At 36.6% G+C, this 22,500-nt stretch overlaps 1 long non-coding RNA gene across 1 annotated transcript in view; it reads right to left on the bottom strand.

Annotated features, from left to right (window-relative positions):
• Window positions 1-16,395, bottom strand: part of LOC135211641 (uncharacterized) — a 97,262-nt gene extending 80,867 nt beyond the window's left edge. The window contains exon 1 of the long non-coding RNA XR_010313686.1: window positions 16,267-16,395. This is a non-coding gene — a long non-coding RNA (uncharacterized LOC135211641). The remainder of the gene's footprint in view (window positions 1-16,266) is intronic.
• Between the last annotated feature and the right edge of the window lie 6,105 nt (window positions 16,396-22,500).

Raw genomic sequence — 22,500 nt, 5'->3', positions numbered from 1 at the left:
CTAAAAACTGTGGTATTAAAATGTTCGTCCTCTAAAAACCAACACATCAAGGAAGGGCAGTTTATTTTCATTTTCATATTCAATTGTGAACTTAATATTTGGATGCATTTGATTGGCCTCCAACTTTAGTGTGTGTATATATATATATATATTATATATATATATATATATATATATATATATATATATATATATATATATATATATATATATATATATACTTGTAATGTAAGTTTTATAATGCAATTATAATTGTGGAAATGCGATTAATTCACCTCAGAACCTGTGTATCATGTTATAAAATGTATGTTTTCTGTATTCAGATTCCCAAATTTAAAGATAACATGTCTTAAGTGATCCAACTTTTTATCGTGAAGTAACGTAAGACCGAGAGTAAGTGCTTATATGTGAGCCTCTGTGAAGAGGGTTGTATTCACACTTTGAGAATGTCTTAGCTAAGCTGATTTCTTTATCGGCGCAAACAAGTGCGTAAGACCTCCCAGGCCGCACTGTTATTCAACCCCTTGAAAATAGATGAGTTAAGCTAATTTTTTATCATCCCGGTCGGGCCTGTAACGGAACAAGGGAGCCTTATTCATGGACATATGTGAACGAAGTCAAAGAGGCCCTGAAACCATATTACGTCATCTCTATAGATACCCCTATAGAGATGACGTAATATGTTTTCGTCTTGGACATGTACACTGAACTACGCCCATTCCCCTGATACGCATAGTTATGCATATAAAACATTCATTCTCTTTTGAGACATAGCGGCGTGCGTTAGAGAGTTTAACATTGCTCTCTCTCTCTCTCTCAAAATCTCTCTCTCTCTCGCTTGCTCGGTTGCGAGGCTGTTTCAGTAACTTAACGTATTTCACGTTAATTTTGTATTTGAGAAGGTCACTCAGTAGTTGTCTTATTGTATGTGTTGTTTCTGGAATCTGAACATAGTGTTATTTCTATTAGTTTTGTGAAGGCGCCCACAAAAGTGTAAAATTGTAACAGGCCTTTTGATTGAAGCTGCAGCTGTGTATAAGGTATTTTTACAAATGTTTTGAAGTTCACTTCGAGGTTTTATCATTTTTAAACACATTTATCTTTTGCTTTGTTCTTTTGACATATCCAATTTTATATGCTTAATGTTTGTACTGTCAATGCTTTAATTGTTTTCATATTGTGCATTATGTTTTTGCATTGTCTTTATTTTGTTTAATTAGTTTGAATAATATTCCATTATGAAATTGTTTGAATCTAACACTTGCAAATTAATTTTTATTTAATGAAATATCATTTCAAACTTAATTATTGCTTTATGATTTACTTTAATTAATTTTCTTGAAAAACTTTGATTTAATTTTGCTTAATAACTAATTCAAGAATTAATTAAACACTTGTTTTCAAGTAATAACAATTTCCCTGTATTGTGAATTTCACTTATAAATTTTGAATTTAGAAATAAATTTTGTATTTAAAATTTATATGAGTATTTTGTTACAACCCCAGTATTAAGCATTATATTTTATTTTGTTTAGGTAGAAATATAGAGTGATAATTGTGCCGTTTCCCACAAATAAATCAGAATCAGGGAAACTTAGATTTTAAATTGTAGGAGTGATGCCCTTTAATTAAGATTACCTCACCCCTATTTTAATGAACTTAGACTGATTGTTTTCTTGACTGTTCAGTTATATAAGGGCTCACGCTTACCTTTAGAGTATTCAGTCGTTTAGTATTTGTGATGAAGGGTCAGGTGTCTGGCTGTAGTGAGGTAAGTAACAACCAGGTACTTGAACAAACGGTGCCCTAAGTACAAAGGGTGTCCCAGACCCAGGAATAAAAGGGTCTCTTGTACTAGCAAGTACAAATGGTAAGTGTAGTAACCAGATACTTGGCAATTTGGGTTAACAAATATTAATGGTGTCCAGACACAGATCTTTGACTATTTCGTGCACCAAGTATTAATGGTATCCAGACCCAGGTACTCTAGGCCACTTCGTCACAATATATATATGTATATTATATATATATATATATATAATATATATATATATATATATATGTATATATATAATATATATGGTATATATGTGTGTATATCCTATATATGTTTATATACATCTTAACATACCTACACTAGAGAGAGAGAGAGAGAGAGAGAGAGAGAGAGAGAGAGAATCTCAGCGACTGGTATTTAGAAAATTATCGTGGGAAGAAAATAGAAGGTTATGCAGGACGATCAGATAAAGTCGATCAGATAGAGGAGATTTTTCGTGAAATTCGAGACCTAATAACAGGTCAGCGTCGAAGGTACTCTCTGGGTATAACGAAAGAGCAAAACAAAACGGAAAAAAAATTGCGAAAGAGGAATCAGAGATTTTACGATTCTTTAATGTTTGCGCGGTGATAGTGAATCTCTTTTTATCGGGGCTGATTCTAGGAGAACGTGTTACACGCAAACACTTTATATATATATATATATATATATATATATATATATATATATATATATATATATAATATATATATATACATCGAACTACAAATGTCCTTTAATATCTAATTCACTCTACCTCGGAAATTAATATATTTTCATATATGCTTAACCGAAGGGGAATTTTATTAGGCGATAATAGAATTGTCAGCGCCTAAGCGCGAACCCAGGACACCATACAAATCCAGGAACGTCAGTGAAGCTTTTACCCACTCCACCGCAAGAGGCGGTGGTGGAGTGGGTAAAAGCTTCACTGACGTTCCTGGATTTGTATGGTGTCCTGGGTTCGCGCCTAGGCGCTGACAATTCTATTATCGCCTAATAAAATTCCCCTTCGGTTAAGTATATATGAAAATATATTAATTCCGAGGTAGAGTGAATTAGATATTAAAGGACATTTGTAGCTCGATGTATGTATATGAATCACGGTAATGTGACACACGCACACACATTATATATATATGTCTTTTCTCTTTCCTCCTCTACTTCCATAATGTAAAATGTCCTTTCTCTCTGCCTTTCCTCTCCTTCCTCCTGTTTCTCCTTCATCCGTTTAAGTCCCCATAGGTAAGTGAGGTCTCTCTCAATCTCTCTCTCTTTCCCAGTTGGTCTGATTGGTTTTCCTGGTTCCCCTCTTGAAGGACGAGGCAAAATATATCAGTCGAGGGAAAACAATTCTACTCAGACATCTGGTAAAACCAGCCATGAACCTTAAGAAAGTCGTGTAAGTAACAATTGGGTATGCTCCACTTTTCTCTCTTTCCCGGCGTCAAATACCTTCAGTCGGTCAATACATTTCTTGCCAAAATGAGGTGAAGACTTTATTAAATTTATTTATTTATTCTTATTTGTGGTTTTGCTTTTTTGCGGGGGGAGTCATTTCGTAAAATAATAATTATCTTTTATTAATTATTTCTTACAATGTATTATTAATATATATGATATTCATCCTTGTACGAATTCCATTCGGCAATTACGATTTCATTATATATGTGAAAATGCTTCTCGTCTGTAACCTCTATCCAAGCCATACTTTGGAAAAATAAAACTGAAAGTTTTGGGTAAGAAAACGAAGACAAAAAAAAACATGAACTCGAAATACTCCTATACTAGAAAATAAAGAAATGAAGGCGAATTCGTTCAGAACTGAAAAAGATGGAGTGCAATATGTTAGCAACCAAGCGAAGACGAAGACATCGAACTAACTTTTGAAGTTCTGTCGGTGTTGGAAAACCTTTCTTTATGCTATAGCTATACTGTATTGTTCACAGGCAAATAACTTGGCTGAGTTATTGCTTTTTTGATGTTTATTTTTACTATCTTTATATTTCTCACCCATAGGGAGCTAGTACCACCGGTGCACCTCACGCGGTGTACTGTAGGCATTACTAAAGGTTCGTTGCAGCGTTCTTTTGGCCCCTAGCTGCAACCCCCTTCAATCCTTTTACAGTACCTCTGTTCATATTCTCTCTCTTCCATCTTGCTATCCACCCTCTCCTAACACTTGTTTCATAGTGCAACTGCGAGGTTTTCCACCTGTTACACCTTTCAAGCCTTTCTACTCTCTATTTCCCTTTCATCGCTGAATGACCTCATAGGTGGCAGTGTTTAGCCTCTGGCCTAAATTCTATATTCCATCCCATTCCTTTTTACTTCTCAGTTGTGTGAACAATCAGATAGTATTTTTGATTTTGAACTTTTCCATTATTTTTCAGGTCTAATATCTAACATAACAGGTCGTAAGGAAGAAAGACTTAATTCAATGCAACAGGTGTCAATAAATAAGATAAAAACACCGGGATAAACATCAGAGAGTCTGAGAGGAATCTTCCCTGCGCATTCCTCAGCCCTTTCCCACGTGTATGCGTCTTGCCCTTGAATAGTAATGAAGTCATCTTTAATCAATGAATCAATTATTTACGCACGTGCCTAATCCAATCACGATCAAGAGTTCAGATGCTCTCATTAGCAAATCCGCGTTGTTTGCGGATGTAATCGCTCAGCTGACTCTTAACGAATGCTACACCTGCAGGTTTGCCATGTTTCTCGAGCTGCTGCTGCTCTGTTCGTACAGCTGTGCATGGCGGGTCACATCACAAGCCTTGAGAGAACACACAAAAGGAGTAAGTGGCTGTGCCCCGCTCTTTTATCTGTTGCAGTGGCCTACTTTCGCTCTATTCCAGACAGACGTCTCTCTCTCTCTCTCTCTCTCAGTCAGGTCAATGTTTCTATTCTATCCCACTTTGCAAGACAGCGAACTAATACTATGGTTTGTTCAGTTCTCTTTTCCTCGAGTGTATTTTATTTTCGCCCTCTCACTGACTCAATTAAAAAATGGCGATCTCTCGTCACTCAGGTGGCAACTGGTTTTAACTTATACTAACCAAGTCGAGCTCAAGGAAAATACGGAGAGCTAGGAAGGTGAAAAGTCGATGTGTGCACGTTTCGAAAATTCATGCTCAAGACAATGGCAATGGTTCTTTTCTTATGGAATGTGATAAAGACTGAAGTGCCCTCCGTTAAACTACGAAATAGAACTCTAGCGACCGAATGTTTTTTCTTCATCTATTCTAGAAATCGAAGACTGTTGGGTTCTTAAGAAAAAAAAAAACGGAGTACTAAAAAAACTGCTTACATGAGTTTCACAAGTTATTATTATCTTTGGAACGAACCGCAAAATAAGGATACGTTTCTTCACTGATTTGGGTCTATTTCCGATACAAAACCGTAACTCCATGTTTTTCTATTTAGGAGTTTCATAATACAAAGGTACAGAGACGTCCTAATCCAATGACAGAACTGCATCAAGGGTACTTTATTCAGTAAGTTCCAGAAGCCGGAATCAAGGATAGGTCCCACTCAGTAAAAAAAACTACAGAGCCAGTGGTTCTATTCATCAGTTTAAAGTCTCAGACTCAGAGACGCCATGCTATCCGATTAAACAAATAAAAAGTTATACTTCCATAAGTTTAAAATATCAATGCATGAAATACGGTATCCCTGAGTCTTTGACACTTTAAACTTATAAAAAGAACAACTGGTTCTGTGATTCCTTCACTGAATGGGACCTGTCCTTGATTCTGGCTTCTGAAACAAGGAAAGAGAACCCTGATTTTATAAAAGGAAGTGCTTGAAACGTACAATTATTTTGGCCGGATGTCTGCTCAGTAGCCCTCCAATAAAAATCGGAACTATTTATTTTTTAGTAGCCAACATATTGTTCCAACATATTGTTCCAACATATTTTCATAGATTTTCTTCCACCTTCCACACAGCTTATCCACTCATTCTCTCTCTCTCTCTCTCTCTCTCTCTCTCTCCTCTCTCTCTCTCTCTCTCTCTCTCTCTCTCTCTCTCTCTCTCTCTCTGGTCCAATCCGTTAACACTACCGTAGGCTGTTGTTTACAAGCGGCCCATCAACCTCTGCACAAACAGCACCCAGCCATGTATAGCCGACCCTCATGAATCTCTTGAGCTTTATAAGTCGAACTTCATTAGAGGAACATTGCTCATTCATTGGAAGCGCCGTTGCCATGAATCACTACCATATAAATGGTAGGGATTGTGGGGCCATGGCGCTCCCATACCAGTCTCTCGAATCGTATATCAATTTGATCTGTTTCCGTTCTCATTTCTAAGAGATATATTTCTTAAGGCTGTGTTGAAGCGAGACGGGTTGTACCATAATCGTCATCTTTATGCGCTCGTTTGTCTGTCTGTCTTCAACAAACCACAGAAGACTTTAGAACAGGTTATCTCCTACTTACTTAAAGGCGAGAGGTCTGTATTCTCTGCCTGTTTTAGCAGTCATAAAATAGATTGGCTAAATTGAATGCCTCCTTCTTGCATCCGTTACATTGTTTGTTTAGTTCTAATAATGCTTAGTTCTAATAACGAAGGATGACTGTGTTCATTTGTTATCTTTGTATAAATGTGAGGAAGGCATGGGCTCGTTAATGCCTGAAATGTATTCATTTCTATCCCAATTTATATATATTCTCTCTCTCTCTCTCTAATCAATTTAAAGTCTTGATAAACATGGCTGTATTCCTGAGTCTGTAAATAAAACACGCCAAAAAAAAAGTAAAGAAAGTATGGTATGGAAAGAAAGAAAAGCAACCTTTGCTGAAGGATGATGGATGCCTTATTACCGTCTCAACAGCTCATTAAAAACATTTGTGGATAGTTGGTTTGCATACAATAAATATTCAAAAGTCCCATAACTATGATAACGAATTTTTGCTTCCGTGTAAAATTTTGACCATTCAGTTTGTATATTATTTCATATGTATGTAAATCAGAAGGTAGAAAATATGAAAAATAATTAGTAGGCTGCCTATGAGAACAGCTCCTTCCCTCTTCATGTGTATGTGTTTGTGTGCGTGTGTGTATGGATGCGTGTGTGTGAACGTGTCACAGACATGCACACGTAAAGTTCACATCCATGTACCCACACATACAAACACACATGCATATATATATATATATATATATATATATATATATATATATATATATATATATATATATATATATATATGGTGTGTGTGTGTATGTATGTATGTATATATAATATATATATATATATATATATATATATATATATATATATATACATATATATATATATATATATATATATGTATGTATACATATACATATATATATATGTGTGTTTGTGACTGTTGCTTCTGCTCTCAAAATGTTTTTCCCAATCCATCATACTGACTACCTTGGTTCATTGCATCGAATTATCATAACAATAATGTCAGTATGTAACATTCAACTTCATGTCTCAATACAACATAAATCTCTGTTCCAATATCCTCCTATCGTTTAATAAATAGTCAATCTTCATAGGGAGTAATTTTATCTCTTAACTTCAAAAGAGCCTAATTAAAATTTCGGTGCTTATAACTTCCGATCCTGTCGCATCTGAGCACTGATTGAATCACTCATTCAGTCATCTATCATATCAAACATAAATATCATACCCCTTCAACAACTTATTGATTTATTTACAGCCTCAGTTGTCCTGTGGCAAGATTGATAAACTGTATATGGTTTTGATAAATGATTCAAATGAAAGCATGATTGATTCCTTTGGGTATAATGAATTCTTATGTATAGGAAGATCGGATCACAGGTATTACGAAGGAGGTTATGGTCGTACATCAATAAAAACGTAAAAAAGAATTGAGAAAGTATGTTACTGGCTATTTTATTCATAACTATGGTAATCAGGCACTAAAATGATATACTAGTTTGATGATTCATAAGGCAGGCAGTCTGATCAGATTAATAGTAGTATGAAAGAGCCTATGGTCATAAGACCAATTGGGCATCAGTAAAAAAATGAAAATATAGAGAAAGTATTTTACAAGCTATTTTACCCATAGCTATGGTAATTAGGCATTGAAATATTTTACCAATTTGATGATTCATAGGGCAGGCAGTGTGATCAGATTAATAACAGTATGAAAGAGCCTATGGTCATAAGACAAATGACTGTGCATCAGTTAAAAAATGGATATATGGAGAAAGTATTTTACTGGCTATTTTACTCATAACTATGGTAATTAGGCACTACAATAGTATTCCAGTTTGATGACTCATAAGGCAGTCAGTCAGCCTCTCACTTCAACCCCGTTCGCACCTTTGCAGAATGCAAAGCAATGCGTTTATGTTCTTTCACTGTGCGCTTATTATCGTTTTGTTTTGTTCTAGGTCTCATTAATCGTGAATTGACGGATGGGTTGGACTGCTTTCATTCAACACCCATCGATCACCCATTACACGAGAAGCATAGTAACGATCCCATTCCCAGCCCACCGCTTTGTCATTATCTTTTTCTCCCAGCCTCTCTCTCTCTCTCTCTCTCTCTCTCTCTCTCTCTCTCTCTCTCTCTCTCTCTCTCTCTCTATACTATCTACTTAGAAGATACGTAGCTAGGACCCTAGCGCCGTCTCTCTCTGTCTCTCTCTCGCATATGTAATCTTAAGAGAAAACATGCAGAGCAATGAAGGTTTACCTTAACCAATTTTTTTTTCTAAGTTTCTCTCTCTCTCTCTCTCACACACACATACATAAGCACACATACACACACACGTATATAAATAATCCTAAGAGTAAATAAAGATTTATAACAACGAGTATTTTCCGCAATCAATTTTCTCTCTCTCTCTAACACACCCACACACAAACACACACACGCACACATCCATATAATCTTAAGAACAAAAGAAATACATAACAACGAATGTTTACCTCAGCCTCTCTCTCTCTCTCTCTCTCTCTCTCTCTCTCTCTCTCTTCAGACACACGCACACATAATCCCAAGAGTAAAAGAGATGCACAACAACAAGTTTTCCTCAACCAGTTTCTCTCTCTCTCTCTCTCTCTCTCTCTCTCTCTCTCTCTTACACCCCCCCACACCCCCATTTATTTTCTTCCTAAGTCCCATTAATCTTGACTGTCTGCATTAAGGACACGAAGCCTCGCCAAATATGAGCAGCGTTGATTGAGCACCCGGTTGAGTGATTTCTCTCACCTGTGTTTCAGCCAGGTGGGATATTAATCCTTGATGAGACCCGCAGGTAGGGCGAACATCAGAGACAAACAAAACACATGCAATAAACATCTATGCGCGGCCAGAGATGAAAGCAAAGATACACCCGTGAAATGACATGTTTATGCATAAAAGCGTAGACATTTTGCAGAGACTCACTCTTATAAAAGCAGATAAATATGCTATAATCTGTTATACACTCACGTAAATACCATGTAATAGATAAATACATACTTACATACATAAGTACAAGAACCAGTTAATATCAGGCAAGATGCATAAACGCAAGCAAAGAAGCACTCTCATGAAAATAGAGGAATAAGCTAGAATATTTTATAAATTCACTTAAAAACATACGTACGTACATACATACATAAAAGAACCAGTTCGCATGTACGGAGAGTTACATGAACACATGTATATAAGAACATCAACATTTCCACAGAAACATGCACTATTATAACACTGAATGCACACACAAAAAAAAAAAAAAAAAAAAAAAAAAAAAAAAAAAACCCTCAAAAAAAAAAAAAAAAAAAAAAAAAAAAAAAAAAAAAAAAAACTCATACATGGACAAATACGTGACTAAACATAAACCGGCTGAAACGCACAACCAGGTAACAATGAACAATGGCGGAAAATAAAAGAACAAAAACATGCAATAATCGAATACAAAAGCAAAAATAATGAACATGCATTGTAAACTGTGACGACAACCGTAAGCAAAACCTGTGCATGGCTTTGCAAATGCAAACAAAAAGGTGGGGTAGGGGTGGGGGAGCTGTTGTTGTTGGAGTCGGGGAAGGGGGGGAAGAGATTTGGCTGCAAAACGCAAGCACAAACAATAACCAAGTCTAAAGAATTTGTTTCATTCGTGCATGTAACCTCTCCTTTCTCGAGACCTTATGTAATATATGCAGGTAAATATTCAATATCGATTTATCTTCATATTTAGCATTTTATTTACAATATTTGATATATGATATTGAGTCTTTTATTAGAACGACGAAAAAATAAGTTACCGACACATTCGTCCCGAAATACTTACCATATATTTCTATCCATGAAGGAATTAAATTAAAAGAACCTAAAATAAATAGCTAAATAAATATATATATAAATATCTTTTTTAAATAAATAAGTTCCTGGAAAACAGACTTTCATTGCCCGTTTTATCCCAGCATATCTAACTGCATACCATAGCTCCATTAATGCAACCATTAACAGCCGAGCACCCCCATATCTCCCGATGATTGACAGATATCTACGAACGCTCGGGTATCGCCCTACGTAAAAGAGTCCATTATACGCCATATTAAGATGAGTGGGACGGCTATTAATGCCCTCGCAACGGAGGTAACCACATGAGTCCCGGCTTCTCTTAAAGGCGTGTATAGGTTAGGCTCTATAGGGAGTGAATATGATTTTATTATATGTTGCTTGTTTACACGTACACTCGCTCGGAAATATGCTGTAGCACTCTTCCCGTGGTTTTTGTCCACCAGACAATGAGTAATTCTTTTATCATATGAACTGAAATGCATTTTCCTCATTGGAACATTATCTATCATATGGATGGCATTATATACATATGGCGCGAAAAAATTGAATCGATATGCATTTTCCTCGTTAGAATATCATTATCTATCTCGTGCATCGTATATTGTATATAATATAGAAACCAAAAATTAAATTCAAGAACGAAGTACAAAATATTTTGGAAAATTCACTTTAGAGCTTTAGGAAGACGGAGGAAACTAATGCTTGAATCATAGAGGAGACCTCGGGCAGCCATATTGAAACACCCATTTCAGCACACATTATTATGCTTTACTGATGTGATTAAACCCCAAGGTTTGATATTTTTTCTTGTTTAATTATTATAATAATCTGTTACTTTATTATAAGTAAATTAATCATTTCTGCACAAAACATTTTGAAATATTATTGTTCACAAGTCTATTGTATTTGAAGTGAGGAATTTTGCTTTGTAATTTGTATATATTTTAATTATTGTAAAACCAAGCACAAATAGATAGGAAAATTTATTCCTTTATTACGCAGTCAGTAATCTGTATAAGTACAAATAACTATATAGTCTCTTTAAAAAAAATCATGGAAAGTCGCTTAAAATCAAGTATATAATTTTGCATGAAAAAAGGCACTTACTATAATCTAAATATATCTGAAATACCGAAAATTAAGATATAGTTTCATTAGATATATGCATTCGCTTATTGAATTATTAGATATGTATATGCACATGAATAAATAGCTATTCATTATTTTTTAACAAACACGCACATATATAAATGTGTATATTAGCTGGGCAACACAGCATTGCCAGAGAATGCTTTGAATGACACTCGATCACTTACCTTAGAGAGGAAGTAACACCTGGTATGGTTTTCATTAACCTCTCCCCTCTAGAGAGAAAAAAACGCCCGCCAAACACTCCCACCCCCCTCCCACTAAGCCTAAACACCCCTTAAATCAAAGTACACCCCACTAAACCTAAACACACCCCCACTTAACTGAAACACCCTCCCACTAAATCAAAACACATCGGCACTTAACCTAAACACATCCCCCACACTAAACAACCCACACTAAACCAAAGCACACCTTAACTAAACCTTAACACATCCCCCACTAAATCTAAACACCCCTCACACAAACTCAAACATAAATACACACCACCCACTAAACCTAAGTGCGTCCCTGTAAAACTAAACACAAAACATATCCCCACTAAACTTAAACACTCCCCGACTAAACCAAGACACACCCCCACTAAACCTACACACACCCTGACTAAACCAAAACACACCCCCACTAAAGAAACACATCCACCACTAAATCTAAACACTCATCTGGCTAAACCTAAACACATCCTCCACTAAACAAACACACACCACTCACAAAACCTCAACATACTAAACACACACCACCACAAAACCTAAAGACACCCCTTACTAAACCTGAACGCACTCCCTCTATACCTAAACTTACCCATACTAAACCTAAACACACACACCCCACTAAACCTAAACACACGCCCCCTATCAAAGCTAAACACACGCCCACAAAATCAAAACACACCATCACTAAACCTAAACACACCCCGACTAAACATGAACGTACCCCACTAAACCTTAACATCCCATGAATTGCACTACACCCCACTAAACCTAAGCACATCAACCGCTAAACCTAAGCACCCATCCCACCAATGCTAAACACATCCTCCACTAAACAAACACACCTCGCACTAGACCTAATTGCAACCTCCACTAAATGTAAACACATTCCACTAAACCTAAACACACAACACTCACAAAACCTACACACATCCCTCACTAAACCTAAACACACATTCCCACTAAACCTAAATTCACCTAAACCTAAACGCACACCCCCACTAAATCAAAACGCACCCTCAAGAAACCTTAAAGTACTCGCCACTAAACCAAAACATACACCCCACTAAACCTAAACACACCAAACTAAACCTAAATACACCCTGCTAACATAAATATACCCCACTAAACCTAAACACAGCCCCATCAATCCTATACACACCCTTGATAGACCTACACACATCCCCACTAAACCAAAACACATACCCCTACTAAACCTGAGCACACTCACACTTAACTGAAACACCCCACTAAACCTAAACACACTTCTGCTACTATTACAAACATCCCCACCAAATATAAAAACACACACCCCACTAAACATTAACATCCCCTGAAATGAAAAACACCCCAACTAAATCTAAGCACATCCACCACTAAACCTAAACACTCCTCCTACCAAACCTAAACATAAACACACTTCCCACTAAACCTAAATGCCCCCTCTGCTAAACCTAAACACATTCCACTAAACCTAAATACACATGCCCACTAAGCCTAGACACACCCCTCACAAAACCTAAATTCACCCATACTGTACCTAAACTCATCTATTCTGAAACTAAACACACACGCCACTAATCCTAAACACAGCCACTACTAAAGCTAAACACCCCTCCAAATCTAAACACACTCCCATTAAACCAAAATATACCCTCACTAAACCATAAGACAACAACTAACACCTTAGACCCCACTCCCCACCTTAAGACAAACAATCCCCCATAAACCTAAACACACAATGCTAAACTTAAAACCTAAACACCCCCCATGCTAACCTAAAACCCAGTTCCCATTAAATCCTAAACCACACCCTTGCCTGAATCTAAACACTTCCCTAACTAAATCAAACACACGCCCCACAAACCAAACCCCCCAATTAAACCCAAAAATGTAAACCCTTCACCCCTAAACCTTAAACCTAAACAAGCCCAATTTAAACCTAAACACACGCCACTAAACTTACCAAACCCTGTTAAAACAAAATTACCCCTACTAAAACCTAAACACAGTCCAATTAATCCTAAACACACCCTTGCTGAATCTAAACACTTCCCTACTAAATCTAAACACACACCCCTACTAAACCTAAGCACACTCCCACTTCACTGAAACAGCCCACTAAACCTAAGCACACCAAGCCCACTAAACCTAAACACTCCTCTGTTAATAATACAATCATCCCCACTAAACCGAAACACATCCTTCACTAAACCTAAATGCACCCCTACTAAACCTAAACACATGGCCCATGCTAAAGCTGAATACATCCCCCACTAAAACTAAACACACACCCCTAAACCTCAATACACCCTCACAAACCTAATCACCCGTACTAAACCTAAACACAAACCTCACTAAACCTAAACACACCCTTGCTAAACCTACACTCCTTGCTAAACACAAACACATCCCTCACTATACCTAATTGCACTTCCACTGTAACTAGACACACATCCCCCTAAACCTAAACACATACCCCCACTAACCATAAATATACCCCTCACTAAACCTAAATCCACCTCGACTAAACCTAAACACACCCCCACTAAACCTAAACACACACTCCCGCTATACCCAGACACATCTCACTTAACCTAATGCACCCATACTAAACCTAAACACACCCCTGCTAAACCTACACACGTCCCCACTTAATGTAAACACAACCCCACTAAATCAAAACACATCCCCACTAAACCTAAACACAAACCTTGCTATAGAATTATTGATCACTGTAATCAAAAGCATTTTCAATAATATATTTTTATGGTTTGGAGTACAGGAAGTGGTGTATGATAAACTCGCAGAGTTCATTTACCTCATAAGTTAAAAGGGAAGGGGGGAAGGGGGTGGGAAAAGGGAACAGAAGGGGACGGCGGTGGAGTTTGAAACCTAAGTTGGGTCAAAACGTGGCCACGTGCCAAATTTTGTCTAGATCGGTCAAGCGGGTCGGATTTCTATAGCGCACCAATAAACAAACACACAAACATTCACTTTCTACATTACACACACACACACCACACACACACACACACACACACACACACACACACACACACATATATATATATATATATATATATATATATATATATATATATATATATATATATCAGCTACAAAAGCAATAAAACTAACTGCACACCTGGATACGATGGTGAGCATGAGTCTATTCCAGCTCTAATAAATGTATATCTAAATTCGACAGGTATACATACGCATGTATGAATGGTAATACAGTGATGCCGTCAAGCATCAATGCTATAGGTTTAAAACCATTTATGGTAACATAAACAATAACCTCTAGGCCTACCTATATAGCCGATATTCTTAATGGCAAGCAAGAACTAGTCACTGTGAAGGCGGTATAAATTCGTTCAAGAAACTTCATTTTATTTAGCTACTTTTGTATTTCCACGGAATTATTATTAAGAAAAGGCTTTGAAAACTCGGTTAACAAAATGTGATTTTTTTTCTCCAACCATGCTCAGCGTTTAATAAACAAACCGTAAATAGAAAAGGCTAGCAATGTCATTTCTTTCTTTGGAATGATACTTAGAGAGAATTTCTAAATGAGGTCTACTTTAAGAAGATCTGTTTGTCTTATCTGAAATAAAACTTTTCACAATAGGACAAAATATAAAAAAAGAATATAAAAAAAAATACCAGCAGAATCAATAGGCCTAGGCCTAGCATTTGCATGGGTAAGATTCTATTTCCTCTCGTTGCTATTCTCAAAGGCACTTAAAATAAGGTTTATATAAACGTCATAGCCTATAAATAAATTATTTTTTTGAAGGGATAACTGAAGCCTTGGATACCAAACTTCATTTCCATGCTATTGCCAATCTATATGAGACCTATCGCTTGATGAAAACAAATCAAACACGGATTTGGTAGGATGCATATAGGTAAAAGCAAAACCATTTTTACAATGAACCGAATAACGGGAGTTGTTTTCTACGGATTGTTTATGTCGTAATGAAGTACTCATACCAAACGTACCGCTTCGGAATTTCGTTGAGAAACAGCATTTGAAAAAATGCATTTCATTAAAAAAAAAATATATATATATAAAAAAAACCTGTGCTGCCTTTAAACGCCTGAGACGAAAAGATTCACGGCATAAGCAGTATCCTAGTGGCCTAAACACTGTAAGCAATTCTTAATGGCTGACAAATAGGGCCCGGTTTTTAGACTATTTGACCAATTTAATCAAATTGGACCCCTCGCCAATTACCGTTTGAAGCCTTTTTAGTATTCTAAGGGAAATAAACCGCTACCGAAAACGTGAAAATGAAGAATGAGGAAGTACCTATTCCTCACATTATTGTTCATACTATATTAACAGAAAATTTTCACGGGGAAAATAATGTTTATATTGACATAAAAGAAATCGTCTTAATTTCTATAATTTCCTAAATGGGTCCTGCAATTCTTATATAGCACCGGCCCTGGTGACAAAATAGGTACAGCAGGTGTCCTTACGCATCGAAGTAACAAGGCGATACTACTTGCTAGCACATCTATAGGCCTAAGTCGTACTAAGCACTTTCAATAACGAGAAGTATCGTTTATCATTTTATATTATGTAGCATCTATTGGAATGACGATGTTCTGATTTCGAAAGTGAAATCGCCTGAGCGCTGGTGCCACAAAATAATGGTGAAAATAACATGTTAACAGAGAGTGCAACTACTACTTTAGACGTTGCTGCTAACAACACATTTCCCTGTCTAGCACAAAATACGGGTCAGTAAACTTCAATATGCTTTCCTTACCTGTGAAATGTTACTTCATCTTCTGAAGAATTCCTGCGCCCATTTCTGCAATGATAAAGATAATGAACGGAAAAATCGCACTATACACAAAGGATCTATGCAATTTCCGCGGGAACTTCGGTGTTTGAAGATGGCAATTGGCAACAAGGCTCAGCTGCAAACAGCGTCGCCCTGGGAACAGGCTACAGAACTACTTAGTTCTAATATGTTATGGCTTTGATTTAAAATTCAAAAATGATAACTGACATATAATACCTAATAATTGTTTCCGAAATTACATGGGGAACGAGATATATATTCCATAATGGCTGTCAAAAACATTAAGAGAGGTAACAAAAATATAGTTTCCATAATCTCGGTTCTTATGACGTCACACATTGGTGGGACATCTCGTGGCTTTATTCCAAATTATAAGAACGATTAGTACTGACATAAAATATCTAATGATTATTTCCGAAATTACATGAGGAAATAAAGGAACATATATTCCATAATGGCTACTCAAAACACTCGATGAAATAAAATAAAATAGTTTCCATACTATAGTTCCTCATGACGTCATATATTGGCGGGAAACCTCAACTGACTCTCGTAGATGGAAACCAGCCGAAGGCGCAGCATTTATCTCTCATTTATAAGCGTAAGTCTAATGTTTCTATAAGTGACAGTGCTTGCCAGCCTAGCATCAACAAAACAACTGTGCGTAAACGGATACGACGCAAGACAGAAAGGAAATGTAAGTACATTGCATACAAGTGCATTGCATGACACTGTTGGGTTAGGCGTAGCTTTCTGCATGATCAACGAATCACTTACGTGACTTGCTTAAATCTCCTAACCGTAAACGTTGCGATCAAGAGAGATAATAAGCTTTTGGTTATTGCACATAAAACACCGAGAGAGAGAGAGAGAGAGAGAGAGAGAGAGAGAGAGAGAGAGAGAGAGAGAGATTTGTTTACGAGTTGTCATGCTACTGTAGCCCTGATATATGTCAGTATTTTTTTTTGACACAAGTGAGACTACTTAATCATTTTGTATCAAATGGTTGTTTGAACTACAACCCAGAATGAATGGTTTATAGAATACGGAGAGAGGAAATTATTTTCTACGACGTCAATCATGAAATATTGCATTCGTGACATTTCGCAAACATTTAACGTAAATCACAAGTGTGGTACTACGAGGCTAATAGCGTACTTTCTAGACCTATGTTTACAAATATCACTTGGAAGAAACTGGTAATAGTTATAAGTGTTGATAGCCTTGGAAGTATAATAGTGACACCGTTAGTTTAGCAATATATTGATACGAAATCAGAATGCAACGGAAAATCCAGTTAAAATAGGAAAACACGGAGCCTGTCAGCAGTCATTGTGAGCTGGCTTCACTTACTTACCTAGTACAAAGTTGCCAGACTACTTTTTTAGGCTGTTCGGAAGATTTGCTAGTTGACATAACTTTTTTGAGTTTGCATTGTGGATTTCTCATTATGGACAAGCACGCGTGTTCACGCGACCACGTGTACACACGTGTGTATGTATGTATGTATGTACGTATGTATTTGTTTCTGTTAGTGCATCTCGCATTGATGCCTGTGAGCTTGCCCACGTAAATAAGCCTTCGCTCTCTCTCTCTCTCTCTCTCTCTCTCTCTCTTGAGAACCCAGGTGCCTGATCCAGGTGCCTGGCAGGCCAGGTGCACAGCTGGTAATTGCCAAAGTAGCCACACAGGTAGCCCACCCCTCCCCCCACCCACACCCATCTTGCGTCGTACCACCTCGTGATTCTATCATTATTGACGAGATGTTTTGAACCCCAATCACTGAAACCCGTTACTCGTCAAAGTCTTGAAGGCCTTTTTACTTCAAATCTTATAAGACTAAGTATTGTAAGTCTGATAGGACTTACTGTTTTTATTGTTAGTGTCATGGATCTGTTAGTCTGTTAATATTTGTTACTGTAAATCTTATTAGGGCTTGTCGCTGTAAGTCTAATTAGACGGTTACAAGTTTATTTAGACTGTTACATGTCTAATTAGATTGTTACAAGTCTAAGGAGACTGTTACAAGTGTAATTAGAATCTAACAAGTCTAATTAGACTGTTATAAGTCTGATCAGACTGCTATAGAAATGTCCTGAAAGGTTCGAACTTGCCCTTTAAAAAAAAAAAATAAATAAAAAAAAATAAAAAAATTGGTGTCAGGAATCTAAGTTTTTCTGTATAATAGACGTTACCTATTATTACGTAAGTCGCATTTTTATTTATTTGTTTTCGATGAAACCTATAATTAAAATCGAAGGGACCAAATTCCCTTTTTTTTTTTTGGGGGGGGGGGGGGTGTGGCGGAGCGGGCCGGGTAGGGTTTGGGACCTTTTTTTTGATTTTTAAACAAATAAATTTGAAAATATTTTATATCCCAATGAAACCATATCTTGTTTTAAAAATATGATAAGATTTTTTTTCGAGTGAATTTAAATTTTTGTCTGTTTATCTGTTTTAGCTTTCTGCAAACGAAAGCTGTTGAAATGGCTATTTGTGTGTCTGTCTCCCCTTATATCTTAAACTCTACTGAGGCTAGAGGGCTGCAAATTTGTATGTTGATCATCCACCCTCCAATCATCAAATACCAAATTTCAGCCCTATAGTCTCAGTAGTTTTTATTTGATTTAAGGTTAAAGTTAGCCATGGTCGTGCGTCTGACACCGCTATAGTTGCCGTGTCTAAAAGTTTCGTGGACTGCGGCTAAGGGTTTCATGGGCCGTGGTTGAGAGTTTCATACAGTATTATACACTACAGAAAACTCGATTGCACCGAAGAAATTTCGGCTCATTCTTTACTTTTTTTCTTATTATTATTATCACAAGGGTCTTTATTTTCATTCTGTTACTAAATCTAAGAAAAGTTTCATAGTATGCAAATATATATACAACATTATCAATTTTCCCTCCAAATTAATACCTTCAAAAAAGAATTAAAATACGCCACTCCTCAACCATATTTGTCACCAACTGCATCATCTCAAACCCCGTTCAATTCGCCATTCCGGATCATCTCAGCAAACGAAACAAAAATCTTCTCTCGCGAAATATTGATGATTGCCAACTGTCTCAAGCAGATGCCACCACACTCTTCCAATCTTCATTCCGGATCGCTTCGATTCTGGCGGAAGATTTTATGCATAGCCAGCCCCTCTCATTCAACCGATCTTATTGTTAGGGAATCCTCACATAGGTTTTAATGGCGCAGGCTGGCATGCATGCTGAAGATGGCGCTAGATTAATTCGCATACCTCTGTGCTGGAGTATGTGTGTGTGTGTGCGTGTGTGTCTCGTACAAGGACCTGCGTTTGAACCAGGTCTTTAACTAACTAACTGTTCGTCATGATTCTCGAATCCGGCGGTAATCACTTCTGACGGTTCATGAACTTATGATAATGATGATGATGATGATGTGGTAATGATTCATAATTCATCGTATTCATTTTCTCATTTTTAATTCGTTCGCTCATCAGCGGACGACCACTGCTGCGGGACTCCTCTTTTAGCCTCTTGGACCTGATCGCAATTACGCGTAATGCTTCGTTGTTTTCTGTGTCAGTCGCTAATGAGATCGCGTTATGCGTCATTATTGTCTGTAATTATTCAATTTGCGTTAATCATCTGCAGTTTCCTAAATCGGGGCCGATTAATTTTCTGGGTTTAATGACAATTATGCGCGGCAATTAAAATTTTCTCACGCGCACCTGACGGCGATACCTGGCGATTCCACCTGCTATTTAGTCATGATACTTAGGTTGATTGCTGTCTTTACAACAATAAGAGAGAGAAAATAATAAAATTGAATCTTTATCAGTTTTGATTGCTTCCTAATTTTGTATGCATTGTAATACCTTTCAGATAACCCTCTCACCATTTATGTTTCGTAATTTGCAATCTAACCGATAAATTGAAAGACTTTCTGTACCTGTTCGTGCAAGCTTTGGAACAAGTTGATTTCTTGAGTACTAACTCTATAACCTACTCGTTTTAAAGAGGCAGTTTCAAAGAATATTTTTGCCTAATTTCTGTCATTTTTCATCCGCTGATTGATCTTCAACTCATTAATGTCGCATTAATGTTAAAAGAACTGGTTTATAATGGTGATGGCATTTTGCCCTCAAGAAGAAAGAGAGAGAGAAAGGCAGAAGGGAATAGACCCTCTTGTTAATTTTTTTATCACTTAGGATATTTTGTTCATTTTCCTTTCTAGCACTTTATATGATACCTATTCATGCTCTGCTGTCTGTCTTTCAGACACTAGCAGAGCTGCTTGAATCTCTATTTGCCATTAAAATCCGCGCATATTAATGACTTCTACTAATTGAACGGTAAAGAAAAATCCAGAAGATGCCGGAAACCTTCGGGGTGACTGGTTGTGCTTACTTTCACTTTGCATGAGTGCGATAGAATGCAGTTAGTCACTTAACTAAAGCGTGCCTTGGTAATTATCACACTTGTCTCCGTATCAATATAAAAATAGTACACTACATTAAAGAAGAAAGAGTTCAGATCCACTTGCTCTTGTAAGTGACCTTTTTAGATTATAATTTTTCTTCAAGTTTCGTTCGTCTATGATCGCATTGTCGATTTATGTGCACGTGTCTGTGCTTTTTTTTTTATGAAGTTGGAGTAAATGTGAACAGCTCGGTATAATTTTCGCTGCCTTGTAATTTCTCTTTATATGAGATTAATTAGAAAAGCAACTCTGCATGACTCAGTGTGTTAATTCTCTTCCACTTTGAATCACAGGAAGACAATTGAATAATTAGAATTAGGGGTTCCAACTGAGAATTTCTAAGAGAATTTGACCAGTTAGCAAAGAACGAAGGTTTTTTCCAGGAGCGTTGCTCTAATTTTTAAAACATTTAAGGTTTTAATCGTATCCTTTTATATCTAGTAAATGAAAAGAATATTCGAGACCCATCAAAAATTCCCTTACAAAGGCAATTTATAATTGTGAGAAATAAGCTACTGCATTAGTTGATTATCGATACATTTAGCTTATGTAGTATTGGTATAATTGGGCACCCGTCTTCAAAATTAACGCATAATCATATGACGCAATATACACATCGTACCAAAGTCTTTCATATCAACATTCAAATGAACATGACAAACAAACAAACGCTCTTAGACCTGCTTTGCCAAAGCTTTGAAGCCAGAATCATGTTTTCTCCTCTTTCTCATTCTAATCATATTAGACTGATCGCTTTCTGGGCAAAAGTGTTCATTACATTCTGCAGTCAATTCATAGAGACAATTTTTAATTACTACCTGCTTAAAATTATCTCATGTTAATCTTATTTACAATATAATTTTTTCTTTCTTTTTGCGTTTACAATCACTCTAAGCTGTGGTAATTTGCTCAAGCAAGCTGAAAGCCAATGTGACTTATTCAATTTGATGTTTGCTCATTTTGAATATTAACAGATAATAATGCGGCATTTGATTTGCCTCTCGTTAGTGCATTTGACCCAGTATGCTAATCCAGCCCAAGGATTGACAGAAACTTGATAAAAAGAAAACGAATAATTAAAAGTCGGCCTGAAGAGGAATGAAGAAAGAGGGACAAGGGAAACAAGGATTTAACTTGTCACTGAAGCCTGTATTTTGATGGCCGTTGATTTCTAATAAACAGGTATGTAATGGGATGGCCTGGTGGGGGTTACAAGGACATTCAACAGGAAGAATGCTATAATAACGTTACCAGGTAAAACTGGCTTCTTCTCATCAGTACAATGTAATTCAGACGGTGCCTAATGAAATGTGAGAGAGATTTGCTCAATGTGCACGTGAAAATCGCAGGAAAATATAGATTTAATCGATCAGAGTGCGAAGTAATTTGTGATTCATAAAAAACTTCTTTTAAATGTATAGTTTCTGTATTTTAGAAACTGAAGTCCACTGGGTGTATTAAAACTTACGTTGGAAGAATTTTTACTCTTAGAAGTATTTGAAACGTCGACTTCAGAGTGGCGTAACTATTGATTTTTGTATCTCTTATTATAATCACTTTTATCGAGATATATTGTAAATTTATGCAGCAACCTCCCACTGAGTAGGATGCGCATTATATGAAAGTAGGAATAACAGTTACAGGAGTCTCAACTCTCAAACATTAAAAAGTATGTGGAAGTATTTCTTTCTTTTCTTCTTTTTCTTCTTTTTCTTCTTTTTTCCTTTATCTGGAATCAAG

This window comes from Macrobrachium nipponense, chromosome 4 (assembly GCF_015104395.2).
Source record: "Macrobrachium nipponense isolate FS-2020 chromosome 4, ASM1510439v2, whole genome shotgun sequence".
Taxonomy (NCBI): domain Eukaryota; kingdom Metazoa; phylum Arthropoda; class Malacostraca; order Decapoda; family Palaemonidae; genus Macrobrachium; species Macrobrachium nipponense.
Note: the sequence above shows the minus strand (reverse complement) of the source record. Positions and strands in the feature narration are given on the sequence as shown.